This window comes from Mytilus californianus, unplaced genomic scaffold, assembly GCF_021869535.1.
Source record: "Mytilus californianus isolate M0D057914Y unplaced genomic scaffold, xbMytCali1.0.p SCAF_56, whole genome shotgun sequence".
Taxonomy (NCBI): domain Eukaryota; kingdom Metazoa; phylum Mollusca; class Bivalvia; order Mytilida; family Mytilidae; genus Mytilus; species Mytilus californianus.
Window position 1 is genome coordinate 114,485 of NW_026262708.1, and position 24,441 is coordinate 138,925.

A 24,441-nucleotide genomic window follows, 5' to 3' on the forward strand; every position below is an offset into this window, starting at 1 on the left:
GGGACGTTAAATCCGATGCCTCGTGTAAAGAAAGTGCCACGCTCTTTGCACGTCAAGAACCCTTGCAACAACTCTTTGAGGGGTCCGTAGGTGACCTGTTTCAAGGCTAAATTTTTGTCCCTATCCAATATACCCTCATTTCCCGTGGCAGTCTAAATTTCACCGACCTTAATCCCTTAATCTATTACAGAACCTACCTATTGTATTTATTATGAACTTGTTCTCGTCCGGAATATGCATGAACTATTTGCCACTGGACGTTTAGCAACCAACAATCAATCAATCTCGAGCTCGACACTGGCATTGTTATTCATTTTTCTGTTTTTTTACATCCATTCTGAAATTTAAAAATAACACATAACACTTTATATCATCAATTGTAACACATGTAAAACACAAAACTATAATATGAATTTGATGTACAAGTAATAAAAAAGATGATATTTTTTTTCATCTTGTACATTTTAAAATAAATTTATAACCAAAAAAAGACGTCGCGCTCATTTCGATGGTATAATACAAATATTAAAATAAAGATGCGATATTCTCATTTTTAGATATTCTCATCTCATTTTTAATTTAAAAAATTTCATAATTGACGCACTGTTATAGTCATTTACATTCTCATTTACGCATTTCTCACTGTATAAATTATCTGGAAGTGTCTTCACATTTTTTGTTACCAGGAAGAGATGACCCATTGGTGTAATTGCATTTGTACGGCTTTGGTCCCAGTCATGATCTGGTGCTTCACATACAACCCAGGTCTTCCCACCTAAGGAATTGTTTCAGCGGGCAGCTGCCTTTGCATCCTTGGAATCTATACATGTATCATCTGTGTTTTCTGCTGCAATATCTACTGAATAATTGATATTTGCAGAACAGTAATGTGCATTGACACCTGTGTCCTTGACTACAGCAGTTTTTGGGGCACTGTGGAGTGAAATCATTGCATTGATATCTTTGCCTTCATGATGTTGTTTTGCCTGGTACGTTCCTTTCCTGTAATTTTGGGTATAGTTATATCAAGTTGATAAAGATATATTAAAATCTGGTGGTCCTGCAGCTTAAACAGTTTCCCTGGCATCAGACATTCTGGTTCTGTTAGTTTCTGACTTGTATTTAATTGTATTAGTAAGTCGTGAGTGCGCTTCCATTCCTTCTCCACCTCTTTGTTCAGTATCACCTTCTCCAATTTCATATTACCCGTTGGATCGCTATCCTTGCCGTGGTCGTGGGGCTTGCGTGTCTTAGTGACCCCAAAAGCTATGCCAGCTGGAGCTTCGTCTCCTGGTAGGGTTACCCATGCTGGACAGGTCGAAGGGTAGAGACCAGACTATAGTGATCCGAACATCGTACGAGTTGCCCGATGTTTTGAATAAAATATGCTCTCCAACCTGTTGGCCGTGGGTTGCTTCCCGTGTCGGTGGTTGACGAGATCCTTGCGGATGAGGGCTGTAGTCAGACTCCTTACGGTCAGAAAATACCCGGACGGACGAGACTATAGTTCAATAAGCTGCTTTGGCTCCAATATCATCTAAACGGGAGGTCGGATGGACCCGGTTCGATCAATCGGCTGGTCATGTCGAGCCCTTCAGTTAATCCTCAACAATAAGCTTTATTGTAACAATTTTCATTACTGTAAATTCAGAAATTATTGCGTGCATTTATTATTGCGATTTTGTCATTTAAGACTTAAATGCGATTTTAATTTTTACGACTTTGAGAAAAATCCTGTTTATTTCATATAAAATATTTCAAAATGCGAGTTTAAATTATTGCGTTTACAAGTCTGTCGCATTTTTCGCAATAATAAAAACCTCGCAATAATTTCTGAATTTACAGTATATACACATGTATTTAAATTAAGCTATTTATATTTCGGATAACTGAAGAAGGCGATGGCTCATGGGTCAATCAAGTGGTATGCTTTCTGTTTCGCTTGATGGATACGCTCTGTTTGAGTAAACTATTCTTGGAACATCTGGTGCTTTCCGTCTAGATTCTACACACTTGGTAAAGCCGGAAACGAAAGTAAACGTTGACATTCATGCATTTGTGCAAGAAACATACACAGGAACTTCTATTAGTTGATTAAAAACATTCAAATTGTCACTAAATATAGTCACTTTCTACATTTACACGTGATCATGTTATAAGCGCATCATTTTGATTGGATGCAGCGAGTTTCGACTGCAACCAATGAAAATCATTACCTTGTGTCTCCGAAATTCTATCTCAATCCGCCAAGGGTGGAGAGGAGGGAAGTGGGTCGTAACCCTTGGCTAGCGAAGATGACCTCGAATTAAGTACGTCATATCTCCACATTTCATCATCGAAATATCTGCACTTTTATTATCGAAATGTAAAATCATTTTTACTCTCTTTCAGTTCAAAACTCCAGCAAGGAAAAGGCTGCTCTTTTCAGACAGCCTGAGCCCTGTCTTCGATACTGAAAAAAAAACCCAAGGGTGACTGGGGAATAGAAGTATGGTCACCATTGGTCTTCCTCCGACCGGCAGTAAAACCCGTACTAAAGTGGGGCGTCCGTTTGGCTGTGCGGGATGTACAAATTTGCAGCCACGTCCGGTCAGAATGGGGACGTTAAATCCGATGCCTCGTGTAAAGAGAGTGCCACGCTCTTTGCACGTTAAGAACCCTTGCAACAACTCTTTGAGGGGTCCGTAGGTGACCTGTTGCAAGGCTAAATTTCTGTCCCTATCCAATATACCCTCATTTCCCGTGGCAGTCTAAATTTCTCCGACCTTAATCCCGGAAGCCCCTATTACAGAACCTGCCTATTGTATTTATTGTTAACTTGTTCTCGTCCTGAATATGCATGAAATATTTGCCACTGGACGTTAAGCAACCAACAATCAATCAATCGATACTGAAAATAGACAAAAAGTTGCCCGCCTGTATAAACAAGAAAGAATTGTAAGTATAATTTTAGAAATTAATCTAATAGAGTTGACTTGTGGAAAAAATAATAATAAGGAAACCTAAAATATTAAATATGATTCATGACTTAAAGAAAACATGGGAAAATATATGAATTATATATGCATTTTGAATGATTTTTTATACTATAAGTTTAATTAATGTTTTGACAAAAAGGCTGTAATATTTGTTTTTTTGTCATAAGGGTATTTGTTAAACTTTATTTTTCTTTCCGTAGATCATTAAGTGGGATACATGTGATGAAAGTCAAATTAGCTTAACAAGAAGAAGTGAAAACCTCAGAGAAGGAATATCACACGTGGAGGCTATACTTGTATCAACTGTATACAACTGCAAGTGATAGTTGAACAGTTTTTTCGTGTATGAAGAGGGACTTGTGTGTAAATATAACGCGGAACATTTCACACTGTCCTTACCTGGCAACAGCATTAGTATGTCCGGATAGTTTAGAAGTAAGTATTTTCTACATGATTGCAGCTTTTCTGGAATGAGACCCATACAATCACCTATCAAGACTACCTCGAAAGGATATATAACGACCCAGGACATCCGGGTTCGTTCAGTGGCGTGGATTAATTGTACAAAGCCGTACTGAAAGAAGGAAAATACGGTTTGGAAAATCCAAGATCAGAAAATGGTTGGAAACGCAAGATAATTTTGGTCTACACAGAAAGATCTACTAAACATTTCAAGGACGAAAAGAGATCGCTCCATTCATCGACCTTCAGTGGGGTGCAGACACGGCGGTAATGAAATCCTATGTAAAGGTATCCTGTCGTTCCCCGAGACGCCGTGCATTTCAAAGAACGATCGCTGGTCTTACGTCCGATCATCGTTCCGGAGAAACCGAAGTGCATGAAATGTTCGTTACGTCAATCTTTAAAAACAAACTGTCACACCTTTTTTCTACTCATTTTGACCAAATAAGTCCAGATGACAGCACATTGCAATATCAAGCTTGGAAACAGTAGATTCGTTCAGGCCATTGAGTGGAAAGACATATTCGTATATATATTAGAGAGTGGGAGAGATTGATTGATTGATTGGTTGTTGGTTGCTTAACGTCCAGTGGCAAATATTTAATGCATGTTCAGGATAAGTTAACAATAAATACAATAGGTTGGTCTTGTAATAGAGGCCATCCGGAATGATGGTCGGGGAAATTTTGACTGCCACTTAGGTATATTGGATAGGGACAGAAATGTTGCCTAGCAACAGTCCACTTACGGATCCCTCAAAGAGTTTTTGCAAGGGTTCTTAACGTGCAAAGAGCGTGGCACTCTCTTTACACGAGGCATCGGATTTAACGTCCCCATTCTGACCGGACGTGGCTACAAACTTGATACATCCCGAACAGCCAAACGGACGCCCCACTTTGGCAACCGTTTTACTGCCGGTCGGGAGAAGACCAGGTGACCATATTTCGTTTCCCCAGTCACCCTTGGGGGAAAGAGTGGGAGAAGAAATACGATAAAAGTATTCACATGAAAAAAGGAAATTCGCCTGAAAATTTACAAATAGAAGCTGTTGGTGGAAAGCTTTGATTTTCTAGTAAAAAAGGATTATTCCACGTGCATGGTTTGAAATGTGTTCGCTTACGTGCTAACTGACAGTCTTTGCGTCAGGCAACATTAATTACCACCTAAACAGACAGAGGTCGTTCCAACTAAAAAGCGAATATGTCATAGGCCATCGGAAAACTTTGAATTAAAGAACTATACCATCGTAATTGGAGATTTTGTACCCTGCCCCTACAGGTCTGATCGTATGAACCAACTCAATATCTCAAGATGTCCGGAGTGCATACATGTCCAATATACGGAATGGTGACTGTGACTGCAACATAATGTTAGTTAGAGATGGATATTTGAAACACAACATTTGAATGACGTTCAGAAACGCGATTTAGTTTACGTCAATACTAAGAAAGAATTGAACGCTTGTGGCCTTCATGGTTAAACAAGGTGTTAGTCTGACATTATTTTCAATAAAAACGTTATTGATGGAAGTTAAAAATATTACCGATCCCCTGAAGAACAATAGGGACTTCAAAGCATATTTAGGAGAAATCATGTACTGCATTGCTGAGCAAGACGGCATTTGTGTGAAAATTCGACAGTACTGAAGAACTCCCCAACTCTGTTGTTCCCACTAAACCAGGTTTTACATTACGTCCCAAGGAGTTCGAACATTTCCGAATGGCGTAAGAACAACTAGAAACACCTGTTCTAGAATAGTTAACAACGTTCTAATGTGTATTGACACATCAAAGGCTATCCAAATGGTTGATGATTGGTGTTTGCTTTACGCCGCATTATCGCAATAAGGCTTTTTCGCAGCGATTCAAATATGTTTACAATTTAAAGTTCATTTTTAAAATCAGACATTTATCCAGGACTTAATTCTTGCTTACTATCCTTTCTTTTTGCGCTCAGGAACTCGAATTTATTTCATTGGTAAGTACAATATCTCGATAAATAATGCATCTTGGTATCTTTGGTTATTATACTTTGGTAAACAGCTACACAAAACTCATTTTATTGTCTTGAATTCCATTTTCTAAATGACTTCAACACAACTCTACATCTACTTCTACCGATATTTATCCCAAAATTATAAATCATCTGGTTATTATACTACGATAATCAGCTACACAAAACACATCCTAGTATCTTGATTTCTATCTTTTAAAATGAATTCAAACAAATCTACATTTCAGTCCATGTAGGAAGAGACTCTTTGAGTATACAGAAAGTCCGAGACTCAGATTAGGAAAATAAACAAATAATCATCAAATATTATTACAATTTAAAGTTCATTTTTAAATCAGACAATTATCCAGGACTTAATATTTGCTTATCAACCTTTCTTTTCGCGCTCAGGAACTCGAATTTATTTCATTGGTAAGTACAAGATCTCGATAAATTTCTACCTATCTACTTTTATGTTGCTACATTTCATCGTTTCTTGTGTCTGTGTTAGTAAAGAAATATAGCGATTCAACTGACGAATTAAAATAAAGTTTCAGGCAATGACTTTTTGACTAACGCGCGTGATCAAAGAATAATAAAAAATCACCAGATCTTTGATCTCTACTGCAGTTATGTGTAAAAGTTTGATTTTGCTTTTCTTTTTAGAGCATTAGATGGGAGAAATCATGTAGTGAGGAAATAGAGGACTTAAAGAAAAGAGTTCAAGTGTTGGAAAATTTAGTCAGGGAACTGACAATTGAAATTAGAAAATAAGGATATTTTTTTTTAGAAGTAGGTATTTTCTACGTTATGAGATGGATAAATATTGAGGAGTTCGAAAATCTGATGAAAATACCAAAACATAACTATCGCACATCCTAAATGGTCCGAGACCACAATGGTCGTCCCTTGATTTTCGTTGTCCACGAATATAGTCCCTAGTGTTGACAGTGGGTTACTTGCCAATTTTTTTTATACCCCTTCCAAATTTATTTCTCCATGTTTTATGCCTCAAATTGCAAGTAGGGGGTGAAATTACACTGTAAAAAAATTTGGGTCCAGAATTTTAAAGGAAAGTAGTGCTTTGATCCAGCTGAAAAAGGTTAAAAATTAGCACTTCGGAAGCTGTCAAAAGATTTCAAGACCCCCTAAACATAAAATTGTCCATATTTTGAGATGGAGCCGATGAAGTTTTCTATAATTTTGACATAATTTGTCTCAAAAGTAGAACAACACACTGTAAAAATTTTATTGAGAAAGCGCAGGTGGGATTTTTTTAATTTTCATTTATTGTCTAAAAGAAATGCACTACGAAATAATTGTGGTCTCGGACCTAATGGGGAAAAATTAGAAAGCGTCTACAGATAAATAAAACATTTTTTTCGATGAAAAAAAAAGTTTATTTCAATTACTTAAGTAGTAATGATGATGGCCCATTAAAATAAACGTATTGTTTGATAGTTTTATTTTGTAAGGTTTAAAGTGAGAGACATCAAGATGAAATAAACTTTGACATGTGTTTTTTATTGTGTGAAATAAAAATTATTGGGAATAGATAATTGTTTTGTACTCACTTAAAGAGGATATATATGTATGGAATTTTGTTTTCGCTCTGACAACACGATAAGTCATAATATGGTACTCACCCTTCTCGGTGATTTTATGGCTCTCACTCCTTTTGCTGACGAAATAATGACTAAATATATGTGCATTGCAAATGAATACAACATAATCCAATTAATTAAAATAATATATCCTAAAAAGGAGATGTATGCAAAAAGGGGGGGGGGGGGGGGGGTAACAATATATAATGTTGTTCTTTTATCTCATTGGATAAAATACGACGCAATGAACTATGAACTGCATAACGTAAATGCGGATTAACAAACAATCAATTCTTCAGCAACATCCGCTGTCTTGTTTAGATGATGTTTTTGATGCTATAGGACAATCAAATGCCAAAATTTATTAACAACTTGATTTGACATTGGCTCATTATCAAATGCCAATTGACGAACACTCAAAGCATTAAACAGCCTTTATTTCTCGTGATAAATTACATCAATTTAAGAGAATGCCTTATGCTTGTCAAAGTTTTCAGTCTTTAATGACACAAGTTTTGAGAGGTTAAACATGGCAACATTGTTTAGTGTACGTTGACGATGTAATTATTTGGTTTGAAGATTTTGAATCTCATTTACATTAAGATTTGATTTTTCAAAGGTTAATGTTTTTTTGTAAATACTAAAAGTTTAGATGTGATATTGTATTTCTTTTAAGTAATTATGGTACTTGTTTAACTTTTTTTGCTTTCTGTACAGCATTGAGTGGGAAACAGTAGATGTCAGTATTGAGTTGGATACAAGTGATGGAAGTCAAACTAGCCTACGAGAAGCAGTGAAAAACCTCAGAGAAGGAATATCTAATGTCTATTCTAACGTCCCTGCACCGCAAACGCCTGTACATAGAATGGAATTAATTAAGTATCACATTAGTTTACAAGAAGTGAAAAACCTCAGAGAAAGAATATCCCACCTGGAGGCCATGCTTATATCACATGTATGCAACTGCTAGTAGTGTTAATTGAACAGTTTTTCCGTGTATGAATTTAAATTCAAGACCTCAAATTTCACAATAAAAAAATCTCTCTAATTGATTGATGCGATCCATCGATTTATTTCATGTATTAACATAGTAACTTATGTGTTTCCCTACAAACAAATTACAACTGAAATATATTAATATCATGATTATGTTTATGTCGTGAAATACTACGATACGGCTAAGCATTTTTGAAAACTAGAAATAGATCTAATAGTGATACAAAATTGAATGCTTGACAGACAAGCATTGAATTTTAATGAATTTAACAGTCTAAATTTATATTTAAATCCGTTTGAATTATTAAAAGCTAATCTTAAAAGTCACAATTTATTTGTAATTAAGTTTAAAAACTGTGATTTTAATTGTGTTCCCTAAATATATTTACTGCTTGTCATTACTCAGTTGTAATGTTTAATTGTTAATAAATTTGTAGTGTAATTCGATGTTATCTGAACGGAATGATGTTGACTATTGAATAAATTTTAAACAATGTACTTTTGTCCAGATACTGGCAAATTGTCCAACTTAATCTGAAAGCTAAAATCCTGAAGAGTATCAAACTTTCTCGAAGATGAAATAGATTTTTAAAAGGATTTTAAATTGTTGACAGCAAAAGTCACAAAACATAAATATCTAAATCTCGTCTTATTGATTTATGGTAGCCATGGATATATTCCATGTATTTTCATAGTAACTTATGTTTCTCCCCCTGAAAACATAATAACTGAAATATGTTTTATGTTTATGTCGTGAACGACTTGATACGGCTAAACATTTAGGAAAATTTGAAATGGATCTAATAGTGGTACAAAATTGAATGCTGAGCAGACAATGCATTGAAATTTTACGGAATTAAATAGTTATCAACTGTTGGAATTGATCGTAAGTAGTAGAGATTGAGCTTTTTTAGGATACCGTAAAAACGTAAGCTAAGGTTTCAAGATGGCGGCCAAAAGGGAATTCCCCGAACTTTAAAATAGACCCAAACTCCGTTTCTGGATACCGTAAAAACGTAAGGTTCTAATGTTTCAGGGTGGCTGCCAAAAGGGAATTAGAAAACCCCTCCAACCAATCATGAATGTTGGTTTGCATGATATTTCGTCCAATGAGAAAAACAGTACCACACCTGTACACACATATTAATCAATCACATATATAATTAGGAATGACACAAAGACTTCACTTCAAAACAAATTTTCTACATGGACGCACGCGATAAAAAGAAGCTGACCAAGAATTTCGTCCGATTAGTAGCCGAAACTCCCGTCGAAACTGTAGTGGATTATCTAATGCAATCACGTATTTTCGACGACGAACTGACGGAAGACATCCTGTATCAAAACACAGAAAAGAACAAATCTCGACAACTGTTAATGATACTGATGAGAAGGGGACCCAAAGCGTTTTCCACTTTCGTTGAAGCTCTTCGTAGATCCGATTGCAAAGATCTAGCTGATAGTTTAGAATGCAACTAACCAACGTAGTCGTTCTAGGTGATTTGAAATGTACCTTCGATCTCCGCGCTCTGACACATAAACTCGTCAATGTTCGATACGATCCCCGTTTCTTCTCTGCCATGATCTGGCAACATAGGAGAATAGGTGGAAATTGTTTATTGTTTTCCAACGGAAAAATAAACTGTAACGGAAAGTGTCGGTCCTTCCAAGAAGCTCGTAGACGATTGCGTCGGTATGCCAGATGTCTACAGTCGATCGGATACGAGGTGAAACTCTCAAACGTCAGGATAGTTACTGCTTCAGCCGTGCACCAGTTGAGTGGTCGAATCGATCCCGCACATCTTCCGAGTTGTTATAGCTATGAACCTGAATTGTTTCCAGCAGTCATGTTTCGACGTCATGGAATGCATTTCACCTGTCACTTGTCGGGTAAAGTGATAATCACGGGTATTAAACGAACGAGCGACGAAGACGATATCTATGTCGTTCTTTTAGAACTGGAACTGTTTCTATAAGAAGCGATACGTTTACATTCAATACAAAATGGACAAGACGTACATTCTTTTACTGTTTGCAGAGAAACCGTGCGACGTATACGTAGCTTTGAGCAAAACCACACAAAGTCGAGATCAAATAGCCTCATATATCACAGATAAATACCTGAGAAAACCACAGTGGAAATCCATCTTGATCGCAGCTTTTCTGGAATGATAACCAGACAATGACCTATCAAGAATACCTCGAAAAGATATATTACGACCCAAGACATCCGGGTTCGTTCAGCGGCGTGGGTAAATTGTATAAAGCAGTACGCAAAGAAGGAAAGTACGTTTTGGGAAAATCCAAGATTAGAAAATGGTTGGAAACGCAAGAGACTTTCGGTCTACACAGACAGATCAACCGAAAATTTCGCCGTCGAAAAGTGATAGCTCCATTTATCGACTATCAGTGGGATGTAGACACGGCCGTAATGAAATCTTATGTAAAGGTCAACGATGGATACGGATACTTTTTACTCGTCGTCGACGTTTTCTCTCGTGTCGTTCGCACCCATGCGCTAAAATCGACTCAAGGTAAAGAAATGGTCACCGCTCTGAAATCGATCTTTGACACCGGCAAGAAACCCTCAAAACTGAGATCTGATAGAGGCACAGAGTTTCGGAACAAAGATGTACATCGACTACTCCAAACGGAAAAAGTCGACCAATTTTTCACCCAAAACGAACAAAAGAGTTCGTATGCGGAAAGAGCCATCAAGACAATAAAATCGAAACTCAGTCGCTACATGTCTCGTCACCAGACGCATCGCTGGATCGACGTCTTAGACTCCGTAACACAGAGTTATAACGGGAGCTATCATCGTTCCATTAAAATGGCACCGAGAGCAGTAACCAAAAAGGACGAGGCACGTTTGTGGAAACTTCAGTATGGACAATCGACCCGAGTTAAGGCTACGACCCCTCGTTTCGTCTTTAAGAAGGGAGACACCGTTCGTATTTCTCATCTGAGACTACCTTTCGACAGAGAGTACGACGAGCGCTGGACCATGGAATACTTCGTCGTAGTCGACCGAGGAATGACAGAGAACATCCCGTACTACTCTTTAAAGGACACGACCGGAGAAGACGTTGGGGGATCCTTCCATCAATCCGAATTGAGTAAAATAACGGTGACGGAGGATACGGTATACCGCATCGAAAAAGTGATACAAAGAAGACGAAACGAAGTGCTGGTGAAATGGATGGGATGGCCCAAGAAATTCAACAGTTGGATTCCCTCCACAGCACTGGAAGACTATAAGAGAAGCGAGATGTGAAGTCGTCGTAAAAATGGAGCAATCGAACGTATACGGACGCATTCACTTTCTCAGAAAATTGGGACAAGCTGACAAGACGACGAGACAATTACTCCTCCGGTACATAACGAGAGATCAGATGGAAGCCTTGAGAGAAGTTGCAGGTTACATAGTGAACGGAAACATTCGAATCCTTTCCAGAAACGTCGTCCATTTCAGAGAACGATCGCTAGTCTTACGACAGATTATCGAACCCAGATTATCGTTACGGAGAAAACGAAACGCATTGCTGGCTTACCAGGACGTCATTCCTCGTTTATTGAGACCTCATTATCTTAATCGAGCTGTCGTGTTATCGATTCGTTCTGGCGAACAGTGATAAGAGAAAACCTTGATGATTACGGGAAAATCATAACCTATATTTTGATGTTTACAAAACCAATGGGAGACGAAGTCTCTTTGCGAACAGTGTTTACGGATCGACATTCATAAGAGAGTCTAGGAAATATCGATGATCGTTTCACATGGACGATTTTTACTTGTACCTGTACTGCGGTGATTCGATGGCGACTCAAGTGAACAATCACGCTGGAGACTTTGTGGTCGTTTTACCCAGGACGTATCGATTGAACGGTCGATGGGAGTGTGCTTTGGTGGAATTAACCTTGAAACCACAGACCGAACAAAGATCCGATCGCCTCTACGTATGTACCGACCTGATCGATGAATCGTACCTGCGAGATACGTTCCTTCCGATCTTGCGTACAATTCTTCCGACCGATGAAGATGTCATAGACATAGAATTCGGTACTCCTCACTACATGTCAATTCATCGAAACGAACTGGACCGGGTGCGAATATTTATAAGAGGTGATCGACTTCAACCCTGTCGATGTAAAATCGATCACCTGTACTGCACACTTCACTTCCGAAAACGAGAATGGGATCGATAGAAGTTTACGACCAAACGAACAGACGATGGGTGACCTACGTACCCGACTACAAGAAATGGGAGCAACACTTTGCAGACGTAAAGGATGGAAGAGTTCTACCCGACCACAAAGGACGAATCATCGTCGGAAGCGGTGCCCGATGGAGATCGGAGATACCCAAAGTCGAACTGGTCACTCCCGTCGCACAGGGTCTCGAAATGGCTAAATCGGATCTGAAGAAACAAAAAGTTATAAGAGAGAGAAAACGAAAAAGATCGTTCAATCAAATTGATCAACTATGAATCTCTTGGAAGAAAATCACGACGATGAACTGTCTCTGTTTACGACGCCACCAACCAACACCGGTATACAGGCCAGGGAATGGATCGAATATCGACCAACAAACCAAGTATCCGGAGAATCTCCCCTGGAGTTTTTGATTTCGCCACAGCCTGTCCGATACATGGACTTGAGACGTAGCGTTCTCAGAATCAAACTTCGATTGCTCGACGCCGCAGGCAACCCCATTGCCAAAGATAACAAAGTGGCTTTGGTCAATCTAGGTTTACATTCCATCTTTTCGCAAGTAGACTGTTATCTTCAACAAACATCCATCGGTAAACTGGGGAGTATTTACCCGTACAAGGCTTACATGGATACCCTACTGAACACCGGTTCAAACGATTACGTTCAGCGTACCTCGCAATTTTTTTATAAGGACACGGCAGGTCATCACGACGACGCCAACGTACAATCGGGAGGAAATCAAGGCCTATACTTTCGTTCCAGATATACAGACGAGGGTCGCTCCTTGGAAATGGAAGGTCCAATTCACTTGGATATCTTCCAGCAGAAACGTTTGATCATCAACGGAGTCAGTCTGGCGTTGAAATTCTGGCCCAGTAAAAATGCTTTTCGTCTGATGTCGGGTGACGATGGAGCGAACTACAGCGTACAGATACTAGAGTCCAGCTTCAAATTATGTATGCAGAAACCCAACAGTGGCGTTCTATTAGCTCACGACAAGTTACTCGGGAATGCGACAGCCTTGTATCCTTTCGTCAGCACCAGCTTCAAGACCTCTTCAATATCGAAGGGCGAATACAGTCACAGCGAAAACAATATGTTCCAAGGTGAAGTTCCATCTCAGTTGGTTGTGGCTCTCGTCAGCAGCGAAGCCTTCAACGGAAGTTATAAGAGGTCACCGTTCAATTTCCAGGCGTACGACTGTGATTTTCTGGCGTTGTACATCGACGGACAGACGTTTCCAGCTAAACCATTACAACCCAACTTTAGTGGCAAAAACTACGTGGAAGCCTACAGGGGACTGACGGCTTTCAGAAGCGACGTGGACATCTCGTATTTCGAATACTCTGGTGGTTATACGCTCTTCGTTCTCAACATAGACGACAACAGGGATTTTAATACAAAGCGTAGAGGAGATTGTAGATTAGAACTTCGTTTTGGTAGCGCCCTACCGGAGAGCATCACTGTGCTCATGTATGCCAAGTTTCCCACGATCTTACACGTGGATCAATCCCGCAGCGTTTTACTACAATGAACAACTCGAAACTGGAAGAACTGTTACAAGACTATCCCGTACAAGTGATTTGCGCCAACGAGTTACCCGTATCGATCGGAAAGAGACCAAGAACGTTCATAGTTAATACTGATCCGTGTTCCCGACCGGGAAGACATTGGACCGTATTTCACTTCTCGACACGGGGACCTGCAGAATTTTTCGATTCGTTGGGAAATCGTCCACAGACCTACGAACCTCGTTTCGAAGACGTACTTGTGAATAACGGACCTCGATATCTTTACACATCGACCGGAATTCAACCGAACGATAGCGACACTTGCGGAGCCTATTGCGTTTACTTCGTGCGAGAACGTTATCGACCTCGTTCGTTCAGAGGCATCATGAAAGACTTTAGTGTGTACGACTTGAACGGCAACGATCGAAAAGTTATAAGAGGAGTACGACGAAAAGAAACTAAGCAGAGATGGAGCGAGAAAACAGCACGAACAGCGAACGTTGGCAGTTGATGGGAAGGAATCTACCGAAATCAGAAATCGTGTATTTCTGTCAAATGTTGGTAGTATACATCATTATCGTCACCTCAATCGTTAATCTGACAGTGCAGAACGGCAAGAACGAATTGTGGATCAGTCTATTGAGCAGTGCCATCGGTTACGCTCTACCCAGTCCTACACTGAAGAAAACATAAGAGAGACCTCGGAGCAGTCCGCAGACGTACCATCATGGCGTACCCCTTTTTACCGTGTTCCAGTATGTGCATCACCGGACAAACGAATTGTGGAAAGACGCGTTTCGTATACAAGCTGTTGCAACACCTGGAAGACATGTATGTCGAAGACCCACCGGTGCAAGTGCTCTACTGCTATGGTATACATCAACCTCTATTTGACAAAATGGAAGAGACAATCCCTCGCCTTTCGTTTCACAAGGGTTTACCATCTACGGAAACGATTGAGGAATTTACGGCCGATAGACGACACCGATTGATCGTGTTGGACGACTTGATGCATCGCGTGGTACGCGATGTAGACATGGAACTATTATTCACACAGGGTTCACACCACAGACGACTGTCCGTCTATTTTTTGTCTCAAAACTTATACGTACAAGGAGCTAGATCGAGAACCATTGCCCTAAACACCACATACTTGGTGCTGATGAAGAATGTGCGGGATGTGTCTCAAATATCCACCTTGGGTCGACAACTCTTCCCCGGAAGATCGAACGTATTAACTGAGTCTTATACCGACGCCACCTCCGAGCCGTACGGATATCTGGTAGTCGATCTTTCAACAAATTCGGACGACACTTATAGATTGAGAACTCACGTGTTTACAGGAGAAGACACGATCGTCTACGTTCCCCGAAAGCCATAAGAGGATCGAAAACAATCCCGAGACCGAATCATGAGTCGTTTGTTGGAGGACCAAGTGCATTTTCTAGAATTGTTGCGCACCGCCAAGAAAGACCAGAGGAAGTCTTTATTAAAAACGATCAACAAGTTACAGTTGAAAGCCTTGAGTGAAATCGCTCACAACGTCATTAAGGGAACGATTGTTTTATCGTCGGATGACAAAATCAAACTCAGGGGATACAAGAAAATTCTAACCACCCTCGGGAGAAAATCGTCGACTCAACGAGATCGTCTGAGTTCGCTTCAACGTGGGTCGACTGCCGTCGTACATCTTTTGAACGTCGCAAAAACATGGACAAGATGATACTGATCCCATACGACAGATATCAGAAATTATGTAAACGTCAGACGGGCGAAGGAACCGAATCGTCAAAGAAATCTAATCTAGGATCAACAAAGAAATCAAAGCTCGGACCCCCTGGAATGCCTGCCAAGAACGATAAAACATGGATCTCTTTATGACTTTAAACTGTTCTTTTGCAAATAATAATAATAATGTATTCTTGTGTATACTGTATTTATTTGTTGCATCTGTATTTTCTTGTATTAATAAAATGTAGAATACGATTGGTTTGGTTTTGTTGATTCACGTCCCGTGACTCGTAGTAGATTCAACATCATTAAGAATTATTGATCTGATGCACTAGATGAAATAAGACAGATCGAAGATTAAATACATTTATTAACATACACAATAATCAGTTTACAAAGGATAATTTTACATCTATATACACATAGACATCCTTTTTAACGAGTCAAAATAGCATTCACTTCAAAAATTACGCATAAGAATTTACACTATGAGTAAAACAAAAATCTTCTAAGGTTATTTACATAAGGTTTTGACGACTCGAAATTTCATATTATTTTAATTTTTCATGGTCAAATTTATAGAGAGTATGTTTTTTCTAGCATTAAATTCATTCATCGACACAATTTGGTGTGCAATTTTTACAATGGAAAATACATGGAAACGAATAAAAAAAAAAACAATACATAAGATCTCACAACTAAAATTTCAATCATCTTCTAATTTTGACACGTAAAAATATATTCCATTCAAAACTGACGTCTGAAAATTATAACTTTGGATAAAAAAGATCGCCTTTCTATGTTATTTACATATGGTTTTAAAGAACTCCAAAAGTTCAAAACCAACACTTGGAACATGATTAATCTTCAAAGTTTGTCTCCAATATATGAATCAAATAGCGGTCCTGATCGTCGTGGTCTACTTCAATGGGTGTGTCATCTCTGGGTGGTTCGTCGACGTCCATAGATGTTTCTTCTTCATTAATTTCTTCCTTTGGCACGGGACATAGCTCTATATCGAGAGGAACGGTCGATACTCCATCGTTCAAGACTCGTCTTTTACAATAGAAATACGAGAACCCATTCCTCGTCTGCTGATAGGTGGAGATGCCGTTATTGAATCCTTTGAGAGTACCGCATCCCGCTCGTTGAGTACCTAGAACGTGACGAAAGGTGGTCATCGGAGCTTTGACACGACGTTTGGTAATTCCTTTCGAACTGAATTTCACTTCTCGAACTTGGCGGGAACGTCTGTGGAGTTTCTTGACCGGAATCCTCTTGGCACGTCTTAATAAACGAAAGGATGCCATCGCTGTGCTTGAAGTGGACACGGACTTGCTCTTTTGTACGATGTATGTTTTCGAGCAGAGTCCGATCATGACGTCACCCTCGTACTCCACTTTAAACAATCCCGGTGTTCGTTTGTCATACTTGGCGTGTATCGAACAGCATGTTCGAGGACACCATTCGGGTTCGACATCGTCCCGACAACATTCGGTGAGCGATCGATGGTACGCTTCTTGCATCTCTGGTTTGACAACGGAAGACAGATCGGGTCTGGATAAGGCCATGTAAGCGGAATCGGTGTCCATCTCACAGTACGCAAAGTCGGATCGGTCGACGTAGACGTCCAAAAAGTCGTAGTAGAACTGGAGCATTCTCAATTTGGCGTACTGTAAAATAAAGTATCCAATCTGAATCGGGAGGTTGATGTCGAGTTTCTCTTTGGCCTTTTCGACTTCGAAATACTCTTCTTCTTTTAGCAGAGTAGTCAACTTCTTGAATTGTGGTTTGTTGGCCTCGATCATGGCATTACCCTCGCCCTGGACGTACTTGACGGACTGGAATTTTTCTTGGTCCATAATAGTAGATCCGTACGCACTGTTGCCTTCCATTTTCGACGTATCGGCGATGATGGCTTTATCGGGATGTGCATCATCCATTCGACGATTGTCGCTAACCGTTTTTACAAAGTCCCGAAAACAACGTTGTGGTGTAAATTCGATCACTTGATGGATCTTGGAGACCACCATACCGTGCTGCAAGTACCATTTCAACAGCGGAGTGGCGATCAACATCTGACGAGCTCGCATGCCACCAATTAAAAGTCGACGAGGTTTTTCCGATAATTCGAATCGTCGGACGTGCTCTTGCATGTGTTCGCCGATGATGTCGAAAGGGACGTCGGTGGTACAGAAGAGAGGCGACATCTCTTCGAAATATTTGAACGGTGTCATTGTCGGATGTTGAAAATACGACGGCCATTCGTCGGGAACTCGGATGTCGCATTCCACCATCCCAAAGAGTCGATCGTTCAGAACACCCTCTAGAATTTCGTTTTCGGTGACGGAACGTTGCGGCGTCGGGGGTTTCCGTGAATCGAAGAAGTTTTTCAAGTTTTTGTCTCCTCGAATCTCGACTCGATAGCGACACTCCCATTTTTCTACCAGTTGGTATCCCTGCTTTTGGATCAGAGACGACGTTTTGGCAGTCTTGTCGTACTTGGCCTGTCGTCCTGTTCGCCATTTCTGATCTTTGATCGACTTTGTCATCCAACAATCGTGTCCGTGCCAATAACATCCGTGGAATTGGTAGACGGTGTTAGTTTGCACATCGAAGCCATCCACGGGGTAGGGACCGATCTTTTTCTCTTTGCCCGTATTTAACTTATGCTGGATGTGGAGACCATGCGTTTGGTTGAGGTAGTCCAACCAGTCATACATCATCGTATATCTGTCTCTTTTCTTGGGTTTGAATCCATCCTCCAAACGTCTACGAACAAAGGCTCCAGTAGGCATGTCCTGGTCGATGGCCCACAGATAGAGAGCGTTGGCATCGAATCCGAGAATCTTCTGACAGGGCTTCTCTGGATTGTTTCGAATATACGATTGTCCGACTTCGTGGTGTCGATTGAAAATGATGGACGGTCCACCGGTTAAATTCTGTTTGACGGTGTGGTATAGATCGCTATTGGCTTCGTCGAATAGGGCAAAGGAGGCTCCGGCCTGTCGACCCTTATCGAAGAGCATACGTCGTGCGAGTCCCGGTACGGATATGGAGGATTTAAAGATGTCGATATCTCTGTCGAAATAACATTTTTGAAGATTTTGCACGGCCTGGACAAACAGTCCGACGTCTAAATTATTGTACCACACGAGAAAGTCTCGAAACGTAGACATGTTGTTCTCGAACCAGACGTTCTGACATAATTTGTATTCTTCCATGGTGATGTTGGACTCTTTCAAAGAGCTGTAGAAAGCTGTGTGTGGAGGTAATGCAGGATGATCAAGCTTTTCAGCTCCGTCGAACCACTCGTACGGAAAGAATCCTTTGTTGTCGATGACATCAAATGCTTTCAGAAATTTTACATAACTGACCCCCGGGGCTAAATACGACGTGATGTCCAGAAATTTGAATTTATCGTTAGCCAAACAGGCGTAACTATTGTTCCTTTTCACGGTAAAGTTTTTTCCCGGTTGGTGCATGTCTAAAGTTTTGGCAAGATGGGTTTTGACCAGATTCATGTCGTATTTAGCCGAGTTGAATCCTAGGACGATGGTCTGTCGACAGTAGGCGTCGAGTTCTTCTTTCAGTTTTTTAAAAACGTTTTTCGTTTTTTCGTTCACTTCAAAAAGTTCTTCGTCGTCCAGGAACGCGTCAAGTTTAAACTCGTCGTCGTCGTCGTCTTCTAACAAGGCACGCATCGGATTTTGAATGTCTTTCTCCAGTTGATCGAAGGCATCTTCAAATGAGTGTCGTGTAAGCTCGTATGATTTGTCGCCGATCTGGTTCATGTAGTCCACCATCTTACGTAAGAGCACCTGCATATCAGTTTCCACGATACAGTGAGGTTCGAAAAATCCATCTACATTAGAACAGACAGAAACGGAAACGGGATCGTGTCGTTGCGTCCACGTCAACTTCTCGGAATTCGAGTCTTGGATAGATACGAGCATGGCCTCGAAATCGTAGACGACAAACCATTTGAAGAGCCGTTCTTGCACGTGGATGCCCTGTTCTTCTAATTAATCGAAAATGGTTTTCGGGTTGGAATAGAATCCTCCTTTAAAATTGTAGACGGTCTTTCCGGTACATTTTAATTGATGTCGTTTCATGTTATTTAACCGGTTGAAATGCCGGTTACAGGTCCCGCATTGATATTTTTGGGTGTACGCCGGTAAATTGGAAATGTAAGACAAATGATGGTCGAATTGGTTGACGTTCATATTGTCTTCATACTGACATCTGGATTTGTAGACGGTTAAAGCCACACCGTCGTCTCTAAGATGGTACACATTGACGTTGGTCTTGAAACAATGTTCGAAATAGACCATTTGGTGAAGTGGTAACCCCTTGAATTTCTTGGCATCGACTTCGACTTCTAGATGTTTGTCCGGAGCAAACTGAATCCATTCTTCAAACAGGCGTTTGGTGTGCGCTTCTAGATCAATTCGTTGATGTCCCCTGTGCACGGCCAAACATCGGAAGGCGCATAGATGGTCCTTGTAGACAGTTCCTTTTCTACTTTTGTTTAGGGCGATGATCGATTTGGATACGGTGATGTATTCCGGTAACTGATCGCCAATGTATCCCAATGGATAGTTCAAATGATACAGGACGAATCGAGCGTTAGTGACCAGGTACGGTTTCCACTTGGTATCCGGTCTTTGCCTCAAGAGGAAATCGGTAACATTGAATCGTTCCAGTCTGAGTCGCAATCGGTTTAAATCTCCCCGTTTTGAAATGTAGACGGGACGCTGGAATAAAGATTCATTGGCATACGCACGAAAATATCGATATTCTCCCGTCTCCGTATTTCTTAAAATGAGACCAAATTCCAGGTTAAGTCGAAAAGCGTGTCCTTGTCTATCGTAGATTTGTTGTGCCTGTTCCATCAGTTGAGGGACCGAAAAATCGTTGGTCAGTGGTACGTTATATGTAGAGGTCACGGAACTTTCCTGGTGATTCTCTAAAATCAGAGGGGCGTTGCTTTCGTACACTCTTTTTAAAATGTCATCCTCGTCAACTTCCCATGGCGCTTGATCATTTTGCCAAGGTCGGGCTTGTAGGCCTGTAACGTTCCGGAACCGGTCTGGTAATGCTCCTGCATACCATGCAAGTATAATTGGCGTCGGTCTGAAAACCGTGCTGTACATCTTCTACATCGATATGAACTGCATCCCTGTTGCGGAGAGGTTGAACTGGACTCTGGTTTCGGTGACTGCGTATTCGGAACGTTTGGATTTGATGCTGAACTTGGACCAGGTTGCGTTGAGGTTGAACCTTTTTGGGATACCTAAGAAAGACCATTTAACAATAAATTAGAGAAAAAAAAAGGGAAATGGGAGACAACTCTGCATGTCTTCTAATTTTCGATCTACATGAATTGCTTCCCTTGTGTGTGTTTTTATCAGGTTAATCCTCATCGTGAAGTTTGTTTTGTTTCAAAGTTAATCCTTTTTTGACAACTTAATCTGTTTTATTTAAAGAACGTCTAATTTAATCTTATCTCAGAAATATTAATCGCAACTTAAAGAAAGAAAACTTTAGCATATTTTATGTAAGGATAAGGAAGCGCGGGTAAATTCTAAGAATATATTACCGTTCCATTACATTTCTGTTGGTGACTTTTCATATCTTTCTTGTACTTGTTTTTTTGTCCACATAAATTGCACTGGTATTTTCCGTCTGTGTGCTGAGAGGATACGTGGTCATCGAGAAAAATAATATGGTCAAAACGACACTCGCAATATCGACAAATGATCTTACACTTGAGAGTGTGTTGTTGTAAGTTGTCTTTTCGATTGAAGCTTTTGCAGCACTTTGTGCAGGTATATATTTGGTTGCCATGGACGGAGACATTATGTCGTAATAGGCCTGTTATACAGCTAAACGTTTTACCGCACACCTCACAAAGATGCATGTCTAACGTCGGATTGAAGACGTATTTCGTTGTAAATGAAATGTTTCAAGGTGTGCCTAGCTTTTTTCAAACACAGAACGGATGCTGTTTTTATTGGTCTAAAAATAACGTAATGTACTGCATCGTAATCGCATTAAGGGTTCTTATTGGGCAAAATATGTCGCATTGCATTGCATTATAATCGCACTAAGGTAAATGAAATGATTCAAGGTGTGCGTAGCTTTATGTAGGCAGAACGAATGCTCTTTAAAAGGCAATGTACTGCATCCTAATCGGCTCAAGGTTTCTTATTGGACGAAATATGTCGCATTGCATTATCGGATTAAGGTTTTATGTATATTTTTTTCATTGATTGTCATACGGCGTCATGCACTGTCAATGCGGCAGCGTACATCATAATCCGGATTATGGGTTGTCCATTTGTACACCCTAACATGCATAATGTAGTCAACGTTTGATTACAATTTAATCCAACCCTTGCTAAATTAAGTTTAAATTGTGTACACAGAAAATGATACTTTCCGACAACTTAATCTCCTCGTTCGATTACATCTTTAACCTTTCAACATTTGATTACAACTAAAATTAGTAGTATATATATTTAGGATGATATTTATGGTAATATTGCAAACTTGATCGTTACATCCTTGACGATGCTATTATTTCTTTAATTCAAGAAGATTCATTCACTAAGACCTCTCGAGTTCAAGGATATTCGATCACTAATATACCTCAATCAAGGATATTTAGTCAATCTTATTAATTCGAATCCCGGACATGATATCTGTTAATTGTTGATTTGATAGCATTTTTAAAATCAAAACGGACAAAGCTCGATTTAATTCGATTGAAATAGAGAATAATTTTTCTTTAATCCAACACAACGTCCAAAACCAGTCTAGAGAGAAGATGGATTCACCAACAGTAATGACTTCAACACCGATAAACGTATGTATAATACACATTGTATACCTCGAATTGAATTCGTCATATCGCCACATTTTATAATCGAAATATCTGCACATTTTATATCGAAATGTAAAACCGTGTTTACTCTCTTTCAGTTCAAAACTCCAACAAGGAAAAGGTTGCTCTTTTCAGAGAGTCTTAGCCCTGTCTTCGGTCCTGAAAATGGACAAAATGTTGCCCATTTCAATGAACAAGGAGGAATTGTAAGTATAATTTTAGAAATTAATATAAAAGAGTCTAACACCGATAAATGTATGTATAACACTGTATACCTCGAACTTCATTCGCTATATCTCCACATTTTATTATCGTAATATCTGCTCATGTATTATCGAAATGTAAAATCATTTTTACTCTCTTTCAGTTCAAAACTCCAACAAGGAAAAGGCTTTTCTTTTCGGAGAGTTTGAGCCCTGTCTTCGAAAGTAGACAAAAAGTGGCCCGCCTGAGTGATCAAGAAATAATTGTAAGTAAAATTTAAGAAATTAATCTTATAGAGTTGACTGGTGTTAAAAAAAGGGAAACCTAGAATACCAAATTTGATTCATAACTTAAAGAAAACATGGAAAATATATATGAATTACATATGCATTTTGAATGAATTTTTATACTAAAAGTTTGATTATTGTTTTGACAAAAAAGCTGTAATATATTTTTTATTTATTTATTAATTTTTATTTTGTTTTTGTTTTGCTATTAGAGTATTTGTTTAACTTTTTTTTCTTTCTGTAGAGCATTGAATGGGAAACAGAAGAAACTAAGGATTGATTGATTGATTGTTGGTTGCTTAACGTCCAGTGGCAAATATTTCATGCATATTCAGGACGAGAACAAGTTCACAATAAATACAATAGGTAGGTTCTGTAATAGATTAAGGGATTAAGGTCGGAGAAATTTAGACTGCCACGGGAAATGAGGGTATATTGGATAGGGACAGAAATTTAGCCTTGCAACAGGCCACCTACGGACCCCTCAAAGAGTTGTTGCAAGGGTTCTTAACGTGCAAAGAGCGTGGCACTCTCTTTACACGAGGCATCGGATTTAACGTCCCCATTCTGACCGGACGTGGCTGCAAATTTGTACATCCCGCACAGCCAAACGGACGCCCCACTTTAGCACGGGTTTTACTGCCGGTCGGAGGAAGACCAATGGTGACCATACTTCTATTCCCCAGTCACCCTTGGGGGAAGAAACTAAGGAGGATACAATTGAAGATAGTCCAGTAAGCTTGTTTGAGGAAGTGAACAAGCTGAGAGCCAGATTATACCATTTGGAGGCTATGCTGATAGCACATGTATGCAAGTGCAAGTGTTAATTGCATTTGTGTGTAAACATAACGCGGGACATTGGTTATATAGTTTTTCAAATATATATAAAACATGGGATTCTAGTGATGTTGTTTTTATTATTGATCGATTGGAGTGTAATTATTTTTTCATGATTAAAACATGGTAAGTGTAACTAAAAAAATCTCACTGAACCGTTCTTATACAAAAGGGTTTATCAGAAAAGTGTTGTCATGATATATTGTTAAAAGATTATGCAAGTTACTTCAGCGATCGATATGACGTACACAAGTGGTTTGAACTTGTTTCAACAGATTACGGTTTAAAATGACAACTTAAGACAATTCCAATGGGTTACATTCTTTATAAATTTACCGTTATTAATACACAATATATTGTTATATTTCAAGTGAATATAATGACCACAGTTAAACAAAAAGTTACAATTATCTGTCCTTCGTTTGTTTCATTCACCACTCTGTAAAATTGTTTGGATTACACTCTGGACATGTTAGAAATCCCAACTGATTCATGTGGTCCGATCTATAAGGACACGGTACGACAGAAGACAGTTCGGGTACAAAGTCACCCATCACACTGGCAGTGTCTTTCAATTTGTTATATTCGGCAGGTCTCAAACAAATGCCTTTTTTGGTCGGTATGACATCGGTTTGATTTGGGGGTACCCAATATTGTCTAAGGTCTACACAGATTGAGTTCTCTTGAACAGTGGCGTAGACGTTTCCCCCCAGGTGAGATTTATACTCCCTCTTT